General features: G+C 44.9%; 1 protein-coding gene across 2 annotated transcripts in view; it reads right to left on the bottom strand.

The window, feature by feature from the left end:
* LOC112226696 overlaps positions 1 to 20166 on the bottom strand; it is a 128506-nt gene extending 108340 nt beyond the window's left edge. For both annotated transcript variants that reach the window (XM_024391184.2, XM_024391185.2), the window contains exon 1: positions 19857 to 20166. The gene's annotated coding sequence lies outside the window, so the exon portion shown is untranslated. The remainder of the gene's footprint in view (positions 1 to 19856) is intronic.
* Between the last annotated feature and the right edge of the window lie 967 nt (positions 20167 to 21133).

A 21133-nucleotide genomic window follows, 5' to 3' on the forward strand; every position in this document is an offset into this window, starting at 1 on the left:
CCAAAAAATATATTGCACACGGTCACAAATCCACACCTTATCATAATGTGCTTCCTCACACATACACACACACACATATATATGCAAACACACACAAACAAACACACAAAGACACACACGACAGAGTTCTCAAATTGCCGTCGTTTTGCCGAGCTAGTTTCTGGGAAAGTGATAGCTCCTTGTCTAAGCTGGAAAGAAACCAAAGTTAAAAATACACACAGGCACACAGATTCCCAAAATAAAGATACAGAGGAGTTATAGAATCGAAAACATTTTCATTTAGCGCTCACCTCCTTTCCCCTGTTCACAAAGCCCCGGTAATTCTAACCCTCTTTAAAGTCATGGTGCAGCCCTTGCAGAGGTTTCTTAATTGGAAAAGTGTCTTCCATTCGGGGGCATGATTAAAATGCACTGTGCTGTGGTGAGAGATAAAGAGTTGGAGAGATGGAAGGAGATGAAGAGATAGAGTAAAGCGTTCCCGGAGGTAGAGAGGAGTGCCAGAGGGGTGAATGCTGGTTAGCCACAGAGCCTGAGGGGTTGGGGTGGGGTGGGGGGAGGGGGGTTGTTGGCAGAGCATGGGGAGATTGAAGGTCTATGTTAACCCTGAGGGCCTATATGAAACTGGGCACACAGAGGGCTCAAAAAGTCATTGGATCTGCTCATTTGAGCTGACATTTTGGCTCTAACACCACAGCGACAAGTTAGTCCCTGTGAGGTGAGGTGGAGAGAGGGAGAAGCCCTCACCTACAGTTGTGGGTGACGGCTCTGATAACAGTTCTATCCCACTGCTCACAACAATTCTCCACTGTTTCTAACACTTCCCTCTGACTGTGGCATATTCATGATATCCACACTCACACACATCCCAGTCCCCGGGATGTCACATTACATTGTTTGTGTTACAGTATGTGTGAATGTGTGTGAGAGAGGAGATGTGCAAATTCGATGTCTGTTTGCGTGAGTGTGTGGTGGATTTTTCTGACTCTGAGGTTTGTGTGTCTCTGTGTGTGCACGTGTGTGGATGTTCTCAGGTGTGTTATGTGAAATGTGTGTGTTCCTGATCCTGTGGCGTGATTGTGTGACAGAGCATTGCTGGGAGGAAATGGGCTTGACACGCCAATGTTGGCTCCACTCCTCCACACCTCCAGGGCCGATTTGAGCCCCTCCCCGGAAGATAATCCGTCCTCCACGGCTATCCCCCTTGGTGGGCTGGCTCAGTGGCCAGATCAGGGCTGCTCTGGGGCGGGAGGATGGCTGCGGGCTGGGATAGGCCTCCACTGGTGCTCTGCTGGAGCTCTGCTGAGCGGGTGCCAGCTGGTGTGGATAGATCACTGAGCACCGCAGGCACAGCGATAGAGGGACAGGGCTGATCACTGAGCACCGCCACAGCCCCATGGTGGTTCTTCTGTTTCAGCCCCTCCATACACCTCCACCACCACCATTACCAAAGAATAGAACATGCTTCGTTTGCTGTCCACTATGTTCAGGGGCAGCAGACTGAATATGGGTGGAGAGTAATTATAAGAGCCTGAGTGAGCTGACTGTACAGTAATGGCTCTGGCAAGAATTCAATCAAACCATAAGAAAGCCATAAAAGATTCTGAAAAAAAAACGTGGGCCAGAACAATGAAAGTTTTTTTTTTTTTAAAACTTCATATCTAAATGAGGTTTCGCTCTGTTTCAACCGTAAACATTGTCCAACTAATTATCGAAGATTTACCGCAAACATTTTCACTGTGCTTTTTTTTTTTACCCCCACAGTGTGTATTGAATTCCCCGGTTTTGATTCCAACTTCACTCTCCAAACGACAATGGCAATAAGCTAAGGATCACCAAGTGAAAAACTGAAAAAAGGGCTTCAGCTCCACGCCTAAAGTGACTGCGTCTCATAACGTGCCAACAAATCAAGCAGTGTGTTCACTTGGAGTGTTCAACTTACATACGATGTAAATTATCGTTTTCCACCACTCTGGTATCCATCGATCCAAGCCATGCTACCCAGACATAAACCTGCTCACAATGCACTTTCACTTGGGGAATAGATTGCCAATGTAAGAGAGGTACTATATCCTTCCACCCTCTGGCTCTGTCAATGTAATCAAATCAGTTATATCAGAATCAAATCTTACACGTGCGTGCATGCGTGCGTGTGTGTGTGTGTACACGTGTGCGTGCAAATGTGCATGTGATGGGAATGTGGATATGTATTTGCGCGGCTACGCCACACTAGAAACATGAAAGCTGTAAGTATTCATAGCCTCATCATCCTTCAAAGTCCTTATGATATATACTGTACACGAGTTTGTCAGAGATCCTTCCATCCAGCTTTGCATCACAACAAACCCCATTGTCTTCATGCGTACTTCTGAGACAATAAAGATGTCATCTACACGACTCTATGACCGCCTCCATTCACACACCACGAGAAGGAAACTGAGGTTGAAGAAAAGGAGGAAGTTCTGCTCTCAAACAAAGGGTGTCATCCTGAAGAGGTTGGATATTCATTTAACTAGGCAAGTCGGTTAAGGACAAATTCTGATTTACAATGACGGCCTACACCAGCCAAACCTGGATGACGCTGGGCAGGTTGTGCACTGCCGTATGGGACTTCGAATCACAGCCAGTTGTGATACAGCCTGGATTTGAACCAGGGTGTCTGTAGTGATACATACAACACTGAGATGCAGTGCCTTAGACCGCTGCGCCACTCGGGAGCCCAGGGCTCTCAGGTAAAAAACACACTTCTGCACATTTATCACTCCAGTGTTGAATTGCTAAATTGTAATTATTTCGCAACTATGGCCTATTTATTGCCTTACCTCCCTTATCTTACCTCATTTGCACACACTGTATATAGACTTTTTTTCTCTCTCTATTGTGTTATTGACTGTATGTTTGTTTGTTCCATGTGTAACTCTGTGTTGTTGTTTGTGTCGCACTGCTTTGCTTTATCTTGGCCAGGTCGCAGTTGTAAATAAAAACTTGTTCTCAACTGGCCTATCTGGTTAAATAAAGGTGAAATAAAATGATTTTAAATGAACACTTAGAGACACTCTAGAATAGAAGGGCCCGTGACAAGAAAGGCATTCATTGCATGTTATGAAACAGGAGAAATCTCAGCCATGCAAAGGGAATGTCCAATAAAGGAGTGTGTGCTGAGATTCAAGACTACAAGGCTTCAAGGTTGCAGGACTACAAGGCTTCAAGGCACTTTGGCACTAGCTCAGCGAACGGTGGCTATTAGAAAGGCCATCATGGCAAGGCTATGCCTCTCTGAAGTCTTTCAAAGCACCTCAATGCGGAGGCATGGCATTGTGCGCAACAATAAAGCTCTGGAGCATAAGGGTGAAGGAAAACCAGCAAGGCCCTGACAAACCCTCCCCCACACACACACACACACACACACACACACACACACACTAGGCTGTGTATGCACAAACAAAGGTGGAAAACATCAAGAAGCAGAGAGGAGGGCTGTCAAGAAGAGTGAAAGGAACCACTGCCTAGAGGTAGCAGAGATGGAGAGGAGACGACGAGGAGGGGAAGAAGGGGGTGGAAATAACAGAGAGAGTAAAGGATGATAAGATTAGACAAAAAAAAGTGGGGAAGGAGGAAGGTGAGACGGGGGAAAAGGGATGTGGGAAGAAAGATATGTGAAAGAACCGAGGAGTGATAGGAGAGAAACATTGGTTGGAGACGGGGGTGAAGAGTGACAAACAAGAGTGGGAGGAGGAGTGGGAGAGAAACATTGCAAAGGCAGAAGGAGGAGAGAGGATGGATGGAGGGATAGATGGGAAAGCAAGCATTTAGAGGTACTTTGCAACACCATGCGCAGAGTTGGCAAGAGAAAGAGCCAAGATGAGCGAGAGAGAAATATCGAGGCACCATATTGTCAGAAGACAGTCCAACAAGAGAGAGCGAGAACCTGTAAGGGTGTTTGAGGGAGTCCAGAGAGAGAGGGAGAGAGAGAGAGAGAGAGAGAGAGAGAGAGAGAGGAGAGTAGAAGATGAGAAAGAAGGGGGTAAAAGACCGAAGGAGAGAGAGAGAGAGAGAGAGATGGTGGTGGTGATTTGCTGATGTTATCTCAGTGCAGGGAGGTGTGTGTGACACAATCTCAAATTGGAAATCGCTGTTTCAATCTCGCCTCACTCTCTGGTTGCCCGCTCCACTGATAACGAGACCAGCCTAATTCTATTAAAAATAGCCTCTAAGTGCAGTGGTGGCAGAGACAAAGGCACAGGCAGGCAGGCGGAGGAGGAAGAAGCATGCAGGGAAGCAGCCCCTCAGACTCCAAGTCATAGACTCTACCCTACCCGGAATAAGCATTCCTCTCCATCTCCACATCCCATCTACCTCTCTTTACCTTTCTCTTCCTCCATCCCTCAACCAGCCCCCTGCTCTATCTGACTACCCATCAGACTCTCCATCTATCTACCCCATCCGCCTGTTCTTATCTCTCCCTACAGGTTGGTGTTCTCATTTAGGGCCTGCTCTGCTCTGGTTCTCTGGCTTTCTACCCATCTCTCTTTATCTAACGCACTCCCTTTCTCCCTCTCTCTCTCTGCGCATCCCTCCCGCCGTCTTTCTCTCGGGTCTCTGTCCTCAGAGGCAGGTGCCAAGGTCTCATCCAATGATGTTCAAAAAGTTAAACGTGTAGAAAAGTCTGAGTGACAGGTCTGTGCTCTTTCATCTTCCTCTGCAACCCCTCAGCCTATGGGAGTAGAGGAAGAGAACTGCCTCACGGGTCTAACCAATAAATGAGTAGAGGGGCAGCTACAAGCGCCAATCAGCAGGCTGATCAATCTGATTGCATTGAGGGAGTTTTTGGGAAGACACTGATTGGATCCATGCAGCAGAATACAGAATGAAGTTGAAAAGACCACCCAGCAGCCCGTCTAACTCTCAGTGCTCAGGCAAAATAAATAACACATGAAATCCTAACGAGCCGCCTCATAACAGGTCTGCAGAGGCCTGCAGTGGTCGGAGAATAGGATTAGTTCAAAATGAGGGATCAAATTGGAGAAGAAACGATGCGAAGAACAGCCCAGGACCCTTTCTCGCCTCGATATCATATGCTTCTGAACACCGGACACATGTTGTTTTCCCAGAGGACTTGCGTATAGAAAGAAGAAACAGGTAAGTGGGTTTGCCCACATAAAAAAAAGCTAAACACTTGTGACTCCACCAGGGATGAAAGTGTTGGGCTGATAAATGAATCAACCCGTCATTAGTTTATATCTACTGCTAAGGATTCCTGGGTTTCCACTTAAGGCACACACTACGGAAGAAGCAAAATGTTCATTCAACTGTGAGAAAGGTTCTGAATCTCTCTCCGCGCGCGTGTGTGTGTGTATGTGTGCCTGTCACACTTTGTAGCTTACATTGATCATTTCCTGTCATGCCAATAAAGTAAATCTTAACACAAATCTGAACGAAGAGAGGAGCGCCTCTACCACAACAGCAAAGGCAGAGAGGGGAGAGAGATCAAGAGAGAGAGAGAGAGAATTTGGTAGACAGGAGACAGTCAAGGGTGAAAGATAAGAGACGTGGGGATTACAAGAGAGAAAGAGAGCGAGAGAGAGAGAGATGAAGAAGAATAAAATATATATATAGAGGAGCAGTTATATAATCTGGACTCTAGATGAGATGGTCACTGCCGAGGTGGGTGTTAGGGTCTGGGTGTGCGATGGGAGCAGGGACAGAGAGATTGGAAAGACGACAGTGAGATAAAGGAAATTATAATGGTCCGGGAGGAGAAGGCCTAGAAAACAAGGGCCTCTCTGACGGTGGACTTAGAACATATCCTGCATCCTGTTTCATCGAGTCGGATACACACTGAGCTCAACATAGGCCTATATCCAATTCTAAATGACAAGGCAATGACCGACCAAACTCTTTAAAAACAAACCTAGGTTATTTTGGTCCTCATCCGTCTAATCTCCTCCAGACCCAGCGCCCGGCCAGGCCCTTTGTTCCAAAAAGAAAGCCCAGCAGCGGAGTCATACTGAGAGAGTCAACCCCAATCAAGGTAGAGCCTCTACAGTATTAGTCTTGACTGACCCACAAAGCCTACCCAACACTAAAGCCAAGTTGAACTAGAGCAACACTATGTATGTGTCTTACAAGTGCAGTCAGTCCCCACACTGCTGATTGATGGGTAGAGTGAAAACCATGAATGGATTGGCATTTTTCAACTGTCTAATCTATCTGGTCAAGCCCCCTCTGTCTTTCTCCTTCCATCTCCTCATGGTAAAAACCTGGCAATCAATACCGGGATCGAGGGCACTAGTGATTTAGAGTAAGCTCTCTTCACCTCTCAGTGGTGTAACATTCATGATTGGCCAAGAGAGCACGTCTTACTCAGGACAGAAGACAGCCATTCACTCCCCACACACAGGCCAAAACATTCACCATGAGAAGAACTGTCTGTCAGTGGTCTGACTGAGCAGCCATTTTGAAGGATGAGAGAGAGAGAATGGATTTGTCTACCATTTGATAGCCCTATTCCCTGTATTAGGGCTGCAAGATTTTGGACAAAATATCTCATTGTGAATTTTAGGGCTAGATATTGCAATTGGGATGATGAATTGGGATTTTTCAAACCCTTGGTAACGTGGTAATTCCGTCAGACATGGTTAAAACAAGTGTCGGGGTAGAGAGCATCACTTCTAAAAAAAAATGAGATCATACGAATGAACACATGCCGTGCTCACAGAATCTACTCGAAGGGGGGCTTTACTGCTTCCGGGCGCTTTCTTCACCGTGCAATCGTCATGAAGTAGGGCTTCTTCTTCATATAGTTGAATGTATTTGCTGTGTTGTCGCCACAACTCTGAGGCACTTTTTAAGACAACACTTGCATTTGGTTGACTGACATCTGTTTGCCGGGAGGCTGAAATACTGCCATACACCATGAGATCCGCTGGTGATTGGTAGGCATCCTCTGTGCGTGTAGAGAGTGAATGGACTGAGTCTAGGGCGTCTCATTGGAGGAGGTACCGTAGCCTTGTTTTTGTTGCATTTAACGTAGTGTCAAAGAAAGGGGTAAAATTGCAGCCTCTTGCGATATTGATATTACACGTCAATATCGCAATTTCGATCCGAATTCCATTAATTGTGCAGCCCTACCCTGTGTAGAGCAGTACATCTGGCCAGAACAACGACTCTGCGGCTTTGGCCTAAAGTAGCGCACTACAGGGAATAGAGTGGTATTTGAGATTTGCACCGTTTATTTATTTTTTTTATCCTCAAAATAAGATGCCACCACTGCGAGGGAGAAAAGGCGAGCAGGAAGACAAGACAAGGAATGTTTTGAAAAGCGGGTTGAAAACACACTTAGATGAGCTCTCCTCTCAGCAGCTCTAAGGAAGCTGGGATCAAACAGCAGAGTTCAAGGGTCTCTCGTTACAATGATGCAGGGTGAGGCTGATGGGGTCCCAAGCGGCGCGGATGAATGTGACTTTTGGCTCAGGTTTTAGATAGTTGTATTTTTCCCGACACGGGTTGCTTTTATTCTACTGAAAGCACATTGAATCGATCTGCGTAAAGACCGGGGAGATTTGCTGGTGGATTAAGTCTTTCATTAGGGAAAGCGAGAAGTTAATTGCGACGACAGCTGCATTTCTCTGACTTTACACGATTGGCATTTTAACAGCGTCTCTTTAAAAACGGAAAAAGCCATTTTCAATAAATGCAGGGCAATCTTTGCACGATGAATCGAGCTCAAATTAGCTTTTCTTCTCATTCTCTCCTCCTTCTAAAGGCGTGTTGGCGCGTGTTGGCAGCACAGTGTCGGAGTGAGTTGTCGCGCAGAGACGTCACGCAATGAAAAATAAAGCACTCCACAGCGAACGATGAAACAGACGCTCAAAATGAAGCGATATCAATGGTGAGCTAGAACACTGATGACGACTGATGAAGGGAGAGAAGGGAGCATTAAACTGGTGAATAAAGTCACGGGGGAACAGAGTGAGTGAGAGGTTCTCTAACTGATTGATTAGGGGGTTGGGGGGTGAGACAGTGCTAAAAGACAAGGGAGAAAAGTGAGGGAATTGAGGGGACTAGAAAATGTGAACATTGTCAAATGACAAAACTACACCTAGGAAACACACAACAAGACATCAGCACAGAAATGACCGTGCTCAGGCATGCGCAATTACGTACCAGCGTGGAAGTAGAATAAGTTTTAGGATGAGAAATGCGGTATGAGGGGAGATACAAAGGGGGGATTACAAGGACAGAGGACCCCGGCAATGTATGGGTGGGCGCGAGAGAGACAGAAACAGAGTGAAAAAAAAGAGTCAGAGAAAGCTAGATGACAGCAGGAGGGAGAAGAGAGAGAGCGAGGGAAGGAAGTGGGTTAAAGAGTATTGCTATATGTGTGAAAAGAAGAGATAGAGACAAAAGAAACAGGAGGCATGAAGGAACAAATGAGTAGGGGAGACAGACAGTGAGAAAGGAGGGATAGAGGACAAATGAGAGAAGGAGTGAAGCGGTGAGAGGAGGAATTGAGAGCAGGAGAAGCCCAGCGGTATATGAGAGACAGGGTAACAGGCACTGTTAGTGCCGATCAATTTCCCGTCCCTCAATAATAGATGTGACGAGTCTGGTGGGCTGTTATCAGACGTGCCTGACCGACCGAAATACAATCCCCACAGGGATCCCTCATACACTCATACACACACACACTGGCACAACACACAAAAATACACACATACGACACACTGTCATAAACAGCATATTCACATTACCACAAAGCCCAGGAGCACACAGTCACTCAGTGTCATGACCATAGATTCTAGAATACACACACACACATGTACACTCTCATCAACAGCACTTTCTCCTCAAATCACACAAACCACAACCCGTCATCACCATTCCCACCGTATGCTATACCTTGCCTTCTCTCACTCTCCATTTCTCTTCTTCCTCTCCTCTGCTCTCCCTCCATGTCTTACCCTCTCCCTACGGAGACTCGCGCCGAGATTCATGCTCATCTCGTGGTGATGACAGCCGTGGCCATATGTCACTAGTGCTTTTAACAGTGCAGCTGTAAATGTAGCAGCAGGCATGTGGAAGAACCTCAGTGACAGAACACGACAGGAACAACTCTCTCTTTACCCAGATCTGTCAGGAACACCTCTGTCTTTACCCAGATGTGTCACCAACACCTCCCCTTTTATCTCCAGCAATCCTGGGTATTGTGTGTGTGTGTGAGAGATTTGGATTCCCTTATGTGTATGCAAGCTCTATCTGTGCATGTGAATAGTGTGCTGCCTGTGTGTAGCTATAACAGCCAATGTATGTGTGAGTCGTGGAATAGGAAAACGTATCAAATGAATCTAAACAGCGTCTGTGTTTAGACGACACCAGAACAAGGGTCAGTCTAAAACTCTCAAGGTCAACTCTAGACCTGGAAGCCAGTCCCACTGCTTTCCCCCCTCTTGTTTCCCTCTTAATCAGGGACTGATTTAGACCTGGGACACCAGGTGTGTGCGCAATAAATTACCAGGTGGAACAGAAAACCGGCAGGTTCTGGACCTCGTAGGGTCAGAGTTCAATAACCCTGGTCTAGAAGATAGGAACCGGACTTAAGAGTAAGAAAACCACAACTAAGAAGACTAGAAATGAAATCCTGACCACAGTTAGTTTAGAACAGGAGTGTGGTACTACAGTCCTCGGGTGCCAGAGAGGTGTCACACTTCCCCCCCCATCCCTAGCGAACACAGCTGATTAATCTAATTGCATTCTAAACTGAAGATCATGATTAGTTGATTACTGGACAAAACATATTACTTTTTTTGCTCAGGAAGATGGTGTACTATGCTATTTAATACGTGTCCACTATTTCCCTCTATTCAGTAGGACATTTACTTAGTGGGACCCTCAAGCTATTGTCATGTCCATGAAGCCAATACAAATGTCCGATCATGATGGCATAATAAATGAGCCACTGTGTAAAGTGTGACAAAGATAATTTGTCTAAAGAGAATGCAGTGAGTGGTGGGAAAGTCTCATCCAGGCCATTTGGCCCGGATTCAACAGCCAATCTGTACTCTAACAGCCTGGGCTGTTACATTAATGTTTGACACAGTTTAATTCTGGCAGTGGCACAGTCAAGAAACTTTTTTTGAGAAAGATGCTGACTTTTCTAACAGGCTGCTAAAATGACTGAGTCAGCAAGGCCCTAATACGGAGACAGACCCACACACTTGAACACACACACACAGACATACCAACAAAACACACACTGAGACAAACACACTTCCATATGCACACATGAATCCAGAAACGTCGGGCCGATTTGCCCGTTGCCACAGAGATACGTGATGGTACTTCCAACCCGAAGACTCCTGACAGATTGTGGTCACAACTGAGCAGCTCTAACCTCAAGGTCAATGAGGATGAAAACCCCAAAATCCACACAACGAAGCAGCCAACTCTGTAATTATTTACAGAGCAGAGCCACCGACAATCCAATCCAGTTGATTTGGAGCATCTGAAGAGTATGATAGCCCATCTCCAGGTGCTAACACAAGACCCAGGTCTCACGAAAAGGTTACTCACACTCACCACGGGGGCATGTAGTTCAACAGACCACCTCCATGGCAGAAGCTCTATGGCTGTTACTGTGGAATTCCCCCCCCCCCAAAAAAAATGCCATCAACCATCCATTCAACCAACCAGCAGGTATTCCATTGGCATTTGAAAACATGAATCATCTAATTCCAAATGCTCCATTTAGTTAGAGGCAGTACCGATCTGGCGTTAAGCACATGACACCATGAAAGAGAGACATGGACTGACTTCTGACTAAGGAATGCACATCAGGAGGTCCACGTCTCCTGGTGGGCGGTTTAAGTTCGAGGTGGTACCAGCTTGTTCGATTGTTACCCCCGCGTTTGTTCCAGCATTTCCGTTCAAACGCATCTTTTGTTTCCCCTCTAAGAATCAGTGAGCACATCAGCAATCTCCCATGGAACAGGAAATGTGGGAAGCAAAACAGATTTCTGTTTCTTTGAACGTTTAAGGATGTTTTTATATTTCTCCATTTCTGAGCTGTATCATTAATTATGTATAAAATGAAGACTTTTTGATTTAAGAATCCAAAAACGCAACAACATGATTCGAGCAATGCTTCTGGAGGCAACACTTTTCTCGCTAATTGAAGTGAGAGACGATACGCTTTAATTAAAATCTAATAAAAATCAAACAAAGAAACGAGAGATGATGAGATAGGACTAAAAAAGGAAACAAAAAAAAACAACGTTTTTCAATTCATGTTGCTGATACTTTGACTCGTCACTTGGCACGATTGATGATAACGGCTGAGCAGTCGCACAAAAAAAAAAAAAAAAAAAAAAAAAAAAAAATGCACACATGCACACACACACATCCACGCAGCCGAAACACGAACACAAATAGAAACAAACGCACACATGCACACATGCAAACGCACACACACACACATCCACGCAGCCGAAACACGAACACAAATAGAAACAAACGCACACATGCACACACACATACTCAACATGTTTTTTTTTTTGTTCATTGTATGGGGTGCATTGGATGGATTAAGGCACGGGATAGAACAGTTTGAATGAGGAGACACTTTTATATGATGTGTTGCAAAAACAGTCATGTGTACCGGAGCTGGGGGAAAAAGACTGACCACTATTAGCAACAGGAGTCACACACACACACACACACACACGTGCGTACTGTGAGCTACACTCTAATACACTTCAAATCACAAGCTCAGCGTTCCTTGGATGAAGTTATCGATGATTCATTTTGTGTTTTATCAAAGATACAGGAGTACCATTAAAAAGTGATCAGTCAACTACCAGGCATGAGTAGGCTGGTTTTAATTGCCCATTCATCAAAAGAGTTCCTCAAGTAGATCCAGCGCTGAAATATCAGGCATGAACCAACTGAAGTCCACTACATTAATAACGCTACTGATGAACCTCGCATAAACACACTCTCCTGCTGGCTCACTATTAAAACTCATTTCACACACACACACACACACACACACGGGAGTGGACAACAACAAAAAAATCACACACTGACACACCTCTCTCACATACACACACACACACACACACGGGAGTGGACAACAACAAAAAAATCACACACTGACACACCTCTCTCACATACACACACACACGCGCGCACACACACACACACACACTCCAACAAACAAATATATTCATAATTTATACACATTTTTACAAAGACAGTCACTTAAAAGAACACGATGCTGTCAAATACAAACAATTGGAGGCAGGCTCATTGTATTACAAAACATCCAGTACTTTATCCTAGAGTACAATGGCATACATCATAATATACTGTAGTAATCAAATCTATGCCATGCTTAAACAATCATGAATAAACACAGTCTCTGTATACTGCCTAGTAGCATCAAGAAACCCTAAATCTCACCATCTCATTCCAGCCATTTTATATAAGCTTAAAATGCACGGCCTCTAAGGATGTTTTCAGCCAATTCCCTGCAGAGCATGCCACATGAAGAACAACGCTGGTTTGAAACAGGAATTAAACTGGTTCATTCATTTTGTTCTCTTTGGTTCCATTACCAGGCTTCAAGACACTTACAGGCATTTGAGCGTTTTTTGTCATGTTTTGGGAATTCTTGCTTTTATCCATTTGACATTTTATGCATGCACTCTAACGAAACAGTTTTCGGTCACTTCCCCAGAATTATGCGTGCTGCCTGCCTAGTTTTTCCCACACGAGCGGCTGCATCCACTGACAATTCATCCGTCTCTTCCGCTCTCATTTTCTGTTTTTTAGCCTTTCCACTAAACCCTGCGCCTCCGGATCAGCTGTGTTAGCTGCTAAGCAGCTGCCCTGGGCCAGGACTTGGCTGGTGCTGTTACTAAGGGTTACACTAAAGGCATTGAATGGGTTAAAATAAGCTTGAAGACACATGCAGACGGACACTCACACACACACTTATCGTGTGTCTCCTTCAGACGATGGATTGATGAGAAAAATCTTCAAAGTGGCAAAGCGAAGCCAGGCTGGTGTTTGATGTGAGGATAATGATTTAGGTATGCTGCTGCCTGAGAAGGAGACATTTCCATGCCAACCTGAATGGGGCCTGGAAACCCTCATTTAGGGCTGTGAGGTGGAAACCAGAAATTTGGAGAGTCTGATGAATATTACAAGCATGAGATTTGCTGCTCGGAGGTCTGAACAAGGAAGTTCTGAAAGAGAAGTCTGGTGGCATTTGGTTGGTGTTTTGAAGTATGGGGAAGGTTAGGTAGTTAAGAGAGCACACTACAGCTCACTACCACTTTCACACGCCATTCCTCCAGGGGGCAGCAGCAACCATGTCCAAGTGCTGTGCTGCCAAGCCTTGAAAAGGACAGGTGCTGCCAATTAAGGTGATCGCCAGTCAGTGTCCCAGCTTGCAATTTGTGAGGCTGTTGGTTTGTTTGGTGGCCGTGACGCCTTCATTTAAAATACATTTTAAAAAGTCATCTTTATGCGTCTATGTAGTTTTCCTTTTTGTATATATTTGTTTTTGTCACCATCTTGACATAATAATCCGCTTGGACTGGCCAACCAAGAGGTCGAGAGAGACAGAGCTGTCCCTGGACCATAGTAAGGTTGCTCTCTGCCTGGACGCGTACATTTAACACCACGCTGATTTCTCACATAGATCCACATCTTAAATCAGGTTAGAGACCAGTTAACTAGATCTAAGACCGCTAGACATAACGAGAGCAGCAAAATCAGTAGGTTAGTTATTCGTTTTGTAACATTGGTTGGTGTTTAACCTTTTCACGCGTGACTTCCAAACATCTCTAACGGTCGCACCCAGGGCAAGACTTTTTTATGCGCATGATGTCAGAATGCTCTCACTGTTCCAAAATGTGGTTGTTTACGCAACAGGACAATTGACCCATGCTGCCCTTAAACCAAGGCACGCCTGCTAATTAACTATAGGCTGTTTCAACTTGTCAATTTAAAAAAAAAAAAACGGTTTAAATTGAGGTGTGTTCCGCCTCCTCATTAATTCATATAGTAGTAGCCCATTATACTGTTTCGGGCCTATTTACGTTTGAGGCATTACTGAGCCGGACAAAAGTTATTTCTTCTACAAGAGTCCAAGCACAAACGTTTTCCTCCCCGGCATATTTTCCTGCTGGTGCCCACATTGACTTCACTAATAATAATAACTTTGGACATGTGCGCGTTCCTATAAAAGTAAGTGCCTTATCACATGATCATTATAGTTTCTGTATATCTAGTTGTTAACATTTACACAGTAGCACACCGTTTATACAGTACCAGTCAAAAGTTTGGACACACCTACTCATTCCAGGGATTTTCTTTATTTCAAAAAAATGTTCTACATTGTAGAATAACTATGAAATAACACATATTCTCTCAACCAGCTTCATGAGGTAGTCACCTGGAATGCATTTCAATTAACAGGTGTGCCTTGATAAAAGTTAATTTGTGGAATATCTTTCCTTGATGCATTTGAGCCAATCAGTTGTGTTGTGACAAGGTAGAGGTGGTATACAGAAGATTTTGTAAGAACAGCTCAAATAAGAAAAGAGAAATGACAGTCCATCATTACTTTAAACTGTAATAGCTACTGTAAATTGGACAGTGCAGTTAGATTAACAAGAATTTAAGCTTTCTGCCAATATCAGATATGTCTATGTCCTGGGAAATGTTCTTGTTACTTACAACCCTGTGCTAATCGCATTAGCCTACGTTAGCTCAACCATCCCGAGGGGGACTCACCAATCCTGTAGAGGTTTTAAGACATGAAGGTCAGACAATCTGGAAAATGTCAAGAATTTAAACGTTTCTTCAAGTGCAGTCGCAAAAACCATCAAGCGCTGTAATGAAACTGGCTCTCATGAGGACCGCCATAGGAAAGGAAGACCCAGAGTTACCTCTGCTGCAGAGGATATGTTCATTCGAGTTACAAGCCTCAGAAATTGCAGCCCAAATAAATGCTTCACAGAGTTCAACAGTCATCTCAACATCAACTGTTCAGAGGGGACTGAGTGAATCAGGCCTTTGTGGTCGAATTGCTGCAAAAACACCACTACCAAAGGACACCAATAAGAAGACTTTCTTGGGCCAAGAAACCAAGAAAAATAAATAAACATTCTTGAATGAGTAGGTGTGTCTAAATATTTGACTGGTATTGTATGTATGGAGCTGTATGTATTTACTGTTTTATTCACATGTTTTCAAGTTCTGGTGACAAATCATGCATTCCGATTCTTGCATGCACTGTAATGGACACATATGATAAGTGTAAAATACCTTTTTGAAGGTTGTACTGATTATGATGAGCTAAGCGAATTGCCAGCTCAATGTGGCGCCATGTTTGTTGACATCATACAATGCATTATGGTTGTCACGTAAATGTCTGTCAGACCAAAGATCTTATAACAAAAACGAGATGAAGGGATGGTTCAATCGTCTTTCGAGTAAACTTACGGAAGTGAATGATGGTAGACGACACACCCGTGAGGTCACCCGTGATGTGATGAAATGTAAATAGTAATTGCTATTAGCTAATTCATATTATGGTTTCTTTTAGCCGAGAGTTAGCTAAATCTGACCTCTCGTGTTAGGTCAATCTTTCCTCAGTTAGCGCTACGACTAATGTAGCCTGAATTTTCCGGTTTTGGATGAGAATTGTGTCATTGTGTCGCTACTTCTGTGAATGTCTGAATATTGCATCCAAAAAATAAACTGCTCACATTGAGGACATAATGTTGGAAAGACTGCGTTTGTGAAAAATGTTTATGTGAAAAAGCAGTGTGGCTGAAACGCTGACTGTTGCATCAGTCGTAACTGGACGCTCTAAGTACAGTGTTCTGATCACACCGGTTTGAGCGTACGCTGCGGGGACCACTGTAGAACGAGCACTCCTGTGTGTTCTGTGTTCGTACGTGTCCAAGGTTTCACTTCCGCAGTTAGTTAGCCTACATTATAACGAAAGAAGCTCTGTGTCAGCAAACCTGTCGGTCTGCGTGTGTGTGAACGACACTTTACATGGCTACGGCTCTGCACTGCTGAATGCACTGCAGCTATCGGTTCATCATTGTCATACAGTAATTCAGTGTGTAATACCCGTCTAAGTCCCTGCGAAGCAGAGGAGCAGGCAGTGTCTGCACCGAGCATGTTAAGCCCACTCAATGTCCTATAGGACAGGCCAATTTAACACTGGAATAAGCCAATTATCTTTGTGGAGTAGACAAATTTACAATAGGATTTCCCCCAATTCCTTCTGGACTCCCATGTCAGAGCTTGGAGTTGCTTTCTAACGGCCACACACACCGCCGCAAGCCTACCCAATACGAACACACACACACACACTCCCGCACTTGCATCAGACACACTCCTGGGTGAGCCCCCACTGCGATGAATGTGCCTTCTATTCCTTAAAATGAAAACCTCCCTCTCGTTCCCTTTGCAATAATGTCTCCAGCAGAGCGGACCGCTGTGTGTACATTTTCATGAGGAAAATCCTCCATAATCCGAGCGGCCAGCGTGAGAGGTGGTTCACGTCAATCTCTGAAGGCAGGAAGAGGCTTGGCGCCTCACGTGCCTGCCACACTCCAGCCCCACATCCCTACATGCTCCAGCCACAAAAGAGACCTCCTCCCTGGGCTTGGCACAGTGGGCCAGCTGCATCCTCCCACACTGTGTTCAGGCGACGGCAGAACAGCCACACTCGCCTGTGTACAATCAGACCGTGACAAGCTCCAGCAGCAGCATCCATCCACGAGGAGAACACGGGCTCCTCCACAGCCATTTGTCTAAATGGGGACCCCAGGGAAGACATATTTCTTCCTGATTAACCAGTCTGATTGAGAGGGGAGTCACCCAGGTGTCATACTGCGTGTCTTTAACCATCCCCTGTATAGGTAGAGACATTGGGAAGATCTCTGTCTGGTTGAATCACATGTGTGAAGGCAGAAGCGTCACAGGCTGCTATGTTTCTTTATCAGTTAGCGTTCTGTAAAGGTGCCACCAGGGAGGTAGAATGTGGAAGAGCTAATTCCATTTTCTGACTGAACAGCATGAGTACATGAGTGTGGGTAACCCTGGCAACGTGGGACTCAGAAGCCCCATTTCCCCCACAACAATTGGAGTGGGAACACGAGAATGAAATCATCTCTCTCTCTCTGAGATACCTCCGGGGAACACTCAGAGTCTTCAACAGTCGCTATTCTAACGGAGGGTCCCGGCACGGCACGGCGTCTAACTTCTTTAGCTGAATTGAACGCTACTGAACTGGTAGATGTCTAAAACAGCAGTCAATTCCCTTCCCTGAACTACAAAACCCAAGGGCGGTAGACTGTAGGTCTTTAATAGTCATTAGTTTGGTATCACAAAGGGAAAACAAGCAATTGATCATCCCCCCTGTGAACAGTGCATTCCCAACTCGGCTGCATGTCTAACAGTCATTTTGCTGAATAAGAGCCTTGGGGGTGCTGTCTGTCTTAAACGCTCTCTTAAACGTCTACAGAGAGTAGCCCGAGGAGAGGATGCGTCATTCGAGACAGTCCCCGGCCCCTCCATTGTCTACTATGGCCGCCACTGGTGGCGTGGCTCTCTTAGAGAGAATAACTTCATATATCTGGAAAGCAAAACACTTTAGCCACTCTTGAGATAAGGGTTGCCGTGTTGTTACGTAAGAGCAAAAGTGTGGAATAACAGCCAGGTTAGGTTTCTGATTTGCCCGGGCCTGCACGATATCACCGCTCTCGAACACTTGCTCTCTCTGTCTCTGTCCCTCACTCATCTTCTTTTTCTGGCCTTGACCCTTCTATCTCACTATTGGTGTCCTTCCATCTCGCTCTCTCCTCCCTCCATTCGATGTCTGTTGTAATAAACAGTCATGTCTGGTAATGGGAGGTGGTGAGTCCTCCCTGTCACAACAGCAGCACCTCTTTTTCAGCCTCCGTTCTCCTAGCCGCTTTATAGCTGACACAAGTCACTGAGTCAATGTCTTGTCTATACACACACACACACATCTACCCTTCCTCTCAGTTCTCTCTCTCCCCCTCTGGCGTCTCACTCTGGGTAAATACAAAAGCTCTTTGGTGTAAACAATTACGAGCTTTAATTCTGACACAGATTGTTTTGCTCTATTTTAACCAAATTAGCGGAGAGCATTTTGTCTAACGTCCGATGACGTGTTCTCACAAGACCTTTCGCTGCCAAGGCAAAGCCAGGTCGAAATCCAATGTGCAAAAGCACAGGAAAAACTGTGCACACAGCCAAACACAGAGACAAAGAAAGAAAAGATCCACACATGCATAGTCATTGATCATCAGCCAAACCTATATGCTTGTAATATTAACAAGTGTTAAATATAGCCCACCTGTGTTCCATGTAAAGCACACTGATTCATCAGTAAAATACATGGTGTGATACATACTGCAGTGATTGAAGTGATTATGGATGAGCCAAAGGCTCACAACGATGCACTAAAACCCACACAAAGGTACTGAAAAGTGATTGAAGGATTTCTAAATACGTGTGTGTGCGTGTGTGTGTGTTGGAAAGGGGAGGGGGGCGGTAGTGCACAAATCCAGGGGACATGCATCATTTTCCCACAGAGAAAAATGCCAGCTACAGAGGCTTATATTAAAAGCTGGCATTGGTTTACAACATCAAATACATAGCATACTATTCAACCCACTTTAGGCTACTGTACACACAATGGTAAAACACCGCAAATAAAACACATTCACATTCAAACATGGACAGAATTGTTGACAGCAGCCTACTGCTAAAGGGCAATCATAAATCTCAGAAAATGTTTGTCACAGGACAGTGAAACGCGCACCCACACACACACACATACACACTGCTGATTGAACACTCATTACATTACCATATCGGAGAGACAGTCCCGAACACAGCCCAGTCTTGTCTCCGCGCGCTCACACCGACACCCCTCAATATCAAGCCAAACACTTGTTATAACCGATTTGGTACAAATAATAAATGGATACAATTAAGCTGGTATTATGAAGCGATACTGAGCCGATCACCTTCATTAGGGACGCGCTGATCCTCGTAGACATTGCGCATGCGGCAGGTAAAATATTTGCCTCGCTCACACTCGGGTGTCACTGTCGATTTTTGGTAGGCTACGTGTCTGGTCTGCCGCTACCCCGCGGATCTTTTAACCGTGACAGACAGAAGTGCGCGCACCATCTGCTCGGACTCGGTTCAGTCACGTGAAATCTGCACTGGTCCATCTCTCCCAAGTGACCCCGAGACGTGCGCGTGCCCTGTTCACTTAACTGAGTTATGCGGTTGTAATAGATGAAGACAAATTACCTACAAAGATGTGCTTCAGTCTAAATTAATTGCACTCGTAGTCTAGCCCGTAGTCAAAATAATAACATGTGTGGTTTGTCAAGTCTGTTTAAGAGACGTTGTAGACATTGGCTGTTGTTGTATGAAATCGCCCAAAATCTAGTGGAGTAGCCAACACACTTTTTGACATTTCAACATAAAATGTAAGAAAATCTGTTCTCTCTTTCAGCCCCGCAATTATGCACAGACAAGGTTCACTATAAAACCACCATGCAATTCATCTCGAAGAACGTTTTCAATAAATAATATAAATGTTTAGTCTATTTAGTCTAATGCGTTCAGACTGACAAAGAAATAATGCATTTGAGAGACTACTATCGACCAAATAAAATACGATTTTATCTTCATTTGCTTCTATAATATCGCGGTTAAAACATATTCTTCCGACTCACCGCGCGCCATGCTTTATTACCTTTTGGTGATGTTAAGAATTCATTTACCTTCAGAGGTCGATCTTTGAATATTGTCTGAAGTTTCTTGCCTCTCGTCGTATCTGCCCGTCTCTAGTGACAAGAGTCACACTGAGTCAAATGTGAACAGGGCAAACGCTGTTGTCGCATCTCTCCCTCGCGCTCCAATAATAAGACCACTGTCTTAATCTCTCATCATGTACACTCGCTCTCTCTCTCTTCCCATCTCCTCCGTTTTAGCCTACTAACAGTTCACCACCATTTTTCAGGTCAACATCATCATCATCGTAGTAGCCTGTCCATCAACTAGACATCATCATCAGTCAAATAAAAATGTAATCAACTTATTTTCATTTTCATTATTGTTGCCTATTTTATGTTCATATTGAATAACTAGCCCACAGTTCCTGTTGAGGGAAGAGAGAGCCCTGGTTCTGCATGTCCATTAGAATTGTAAGAGAGACTGTTCCTCCTCCATTACATAAACACGGTCAGAACAGGGCCAGCCAGATGACAGAGGATGAAAAGACTGATTTATTCACTGGTGTGTGTGTGTGTGTGTGTGTGTGTGTGTGTGTGTGTGTGTGTGCACTCACTCTGCTCTCTTTATGGACGTGTGAGAGTGTGAGTCCCTCCGGCATTAACGGGTATAGCGTGGCATTGAACGCCTCCCTACTACCCTTCCTCAACCAATAACCCAGGTCACTTCTATCGCCCTAGGATTTATGAGGTGTAACATCATGCTCGCACGCACGCACACAGACACACACACACACACACAGAAGGACACATGCGTACAGACACACCCACCCCATGCACCTCCTTATCACTGAAACACCTTCAAATGATTTATCCACTAGCTAATCTCAATCCTTCCAGACCGTGTGTGTGTGTGTGTGTGTGTGTGTGTGTGTGTGTGTGTGTGTGTGTGTGTGTGTGTGTGTGTGTGTGTGTGTGTGTGTGTGTGTCTGTGTCTGTGTTGTGTTTGAAGGACAGCATCAGTGAGCGAGATGGATGTGGGAGGAGTCTTTCCTCCAGTGAGGGTGTGGCTCTCGTATACAGTTGAAGTCGGAAGTTTACATAGACTTAGGTTGGAGTCATTAAAACTCGTTTTTCAGCCACTTCACAAATTTCTTGCTAACAAACTATAGTTTGGGCAAGTCGGCTACGACATCTACTTTGTGCATTACACAAGTAATTTTTCCCAACAATTGTTTACAGACAGATTATTTCACTTATAATTCGCTGTATCACAATTCCAGTGGGTCAGAAGTCTACATACACTGAGTTGACTGTGCCTTTAAACA

The sequence above is a fragment of the Oncorhynchus tshawytscha genome, linkage group LG28 (assembly GCF_018296145.1).
Source record: "Oncorhynchus tshawytscha isolate Ot180627B linkage group LG28, Otsh_v2.0, whole genome shotgun sequence".
Classification (NCBI taxonomy): Eukaryota; Metazoa; Chordata; class Actinopteri; order Salmoniformes; family Salmonidae; genus Oncorhynchus; species Oncorhynchus tshawytscha.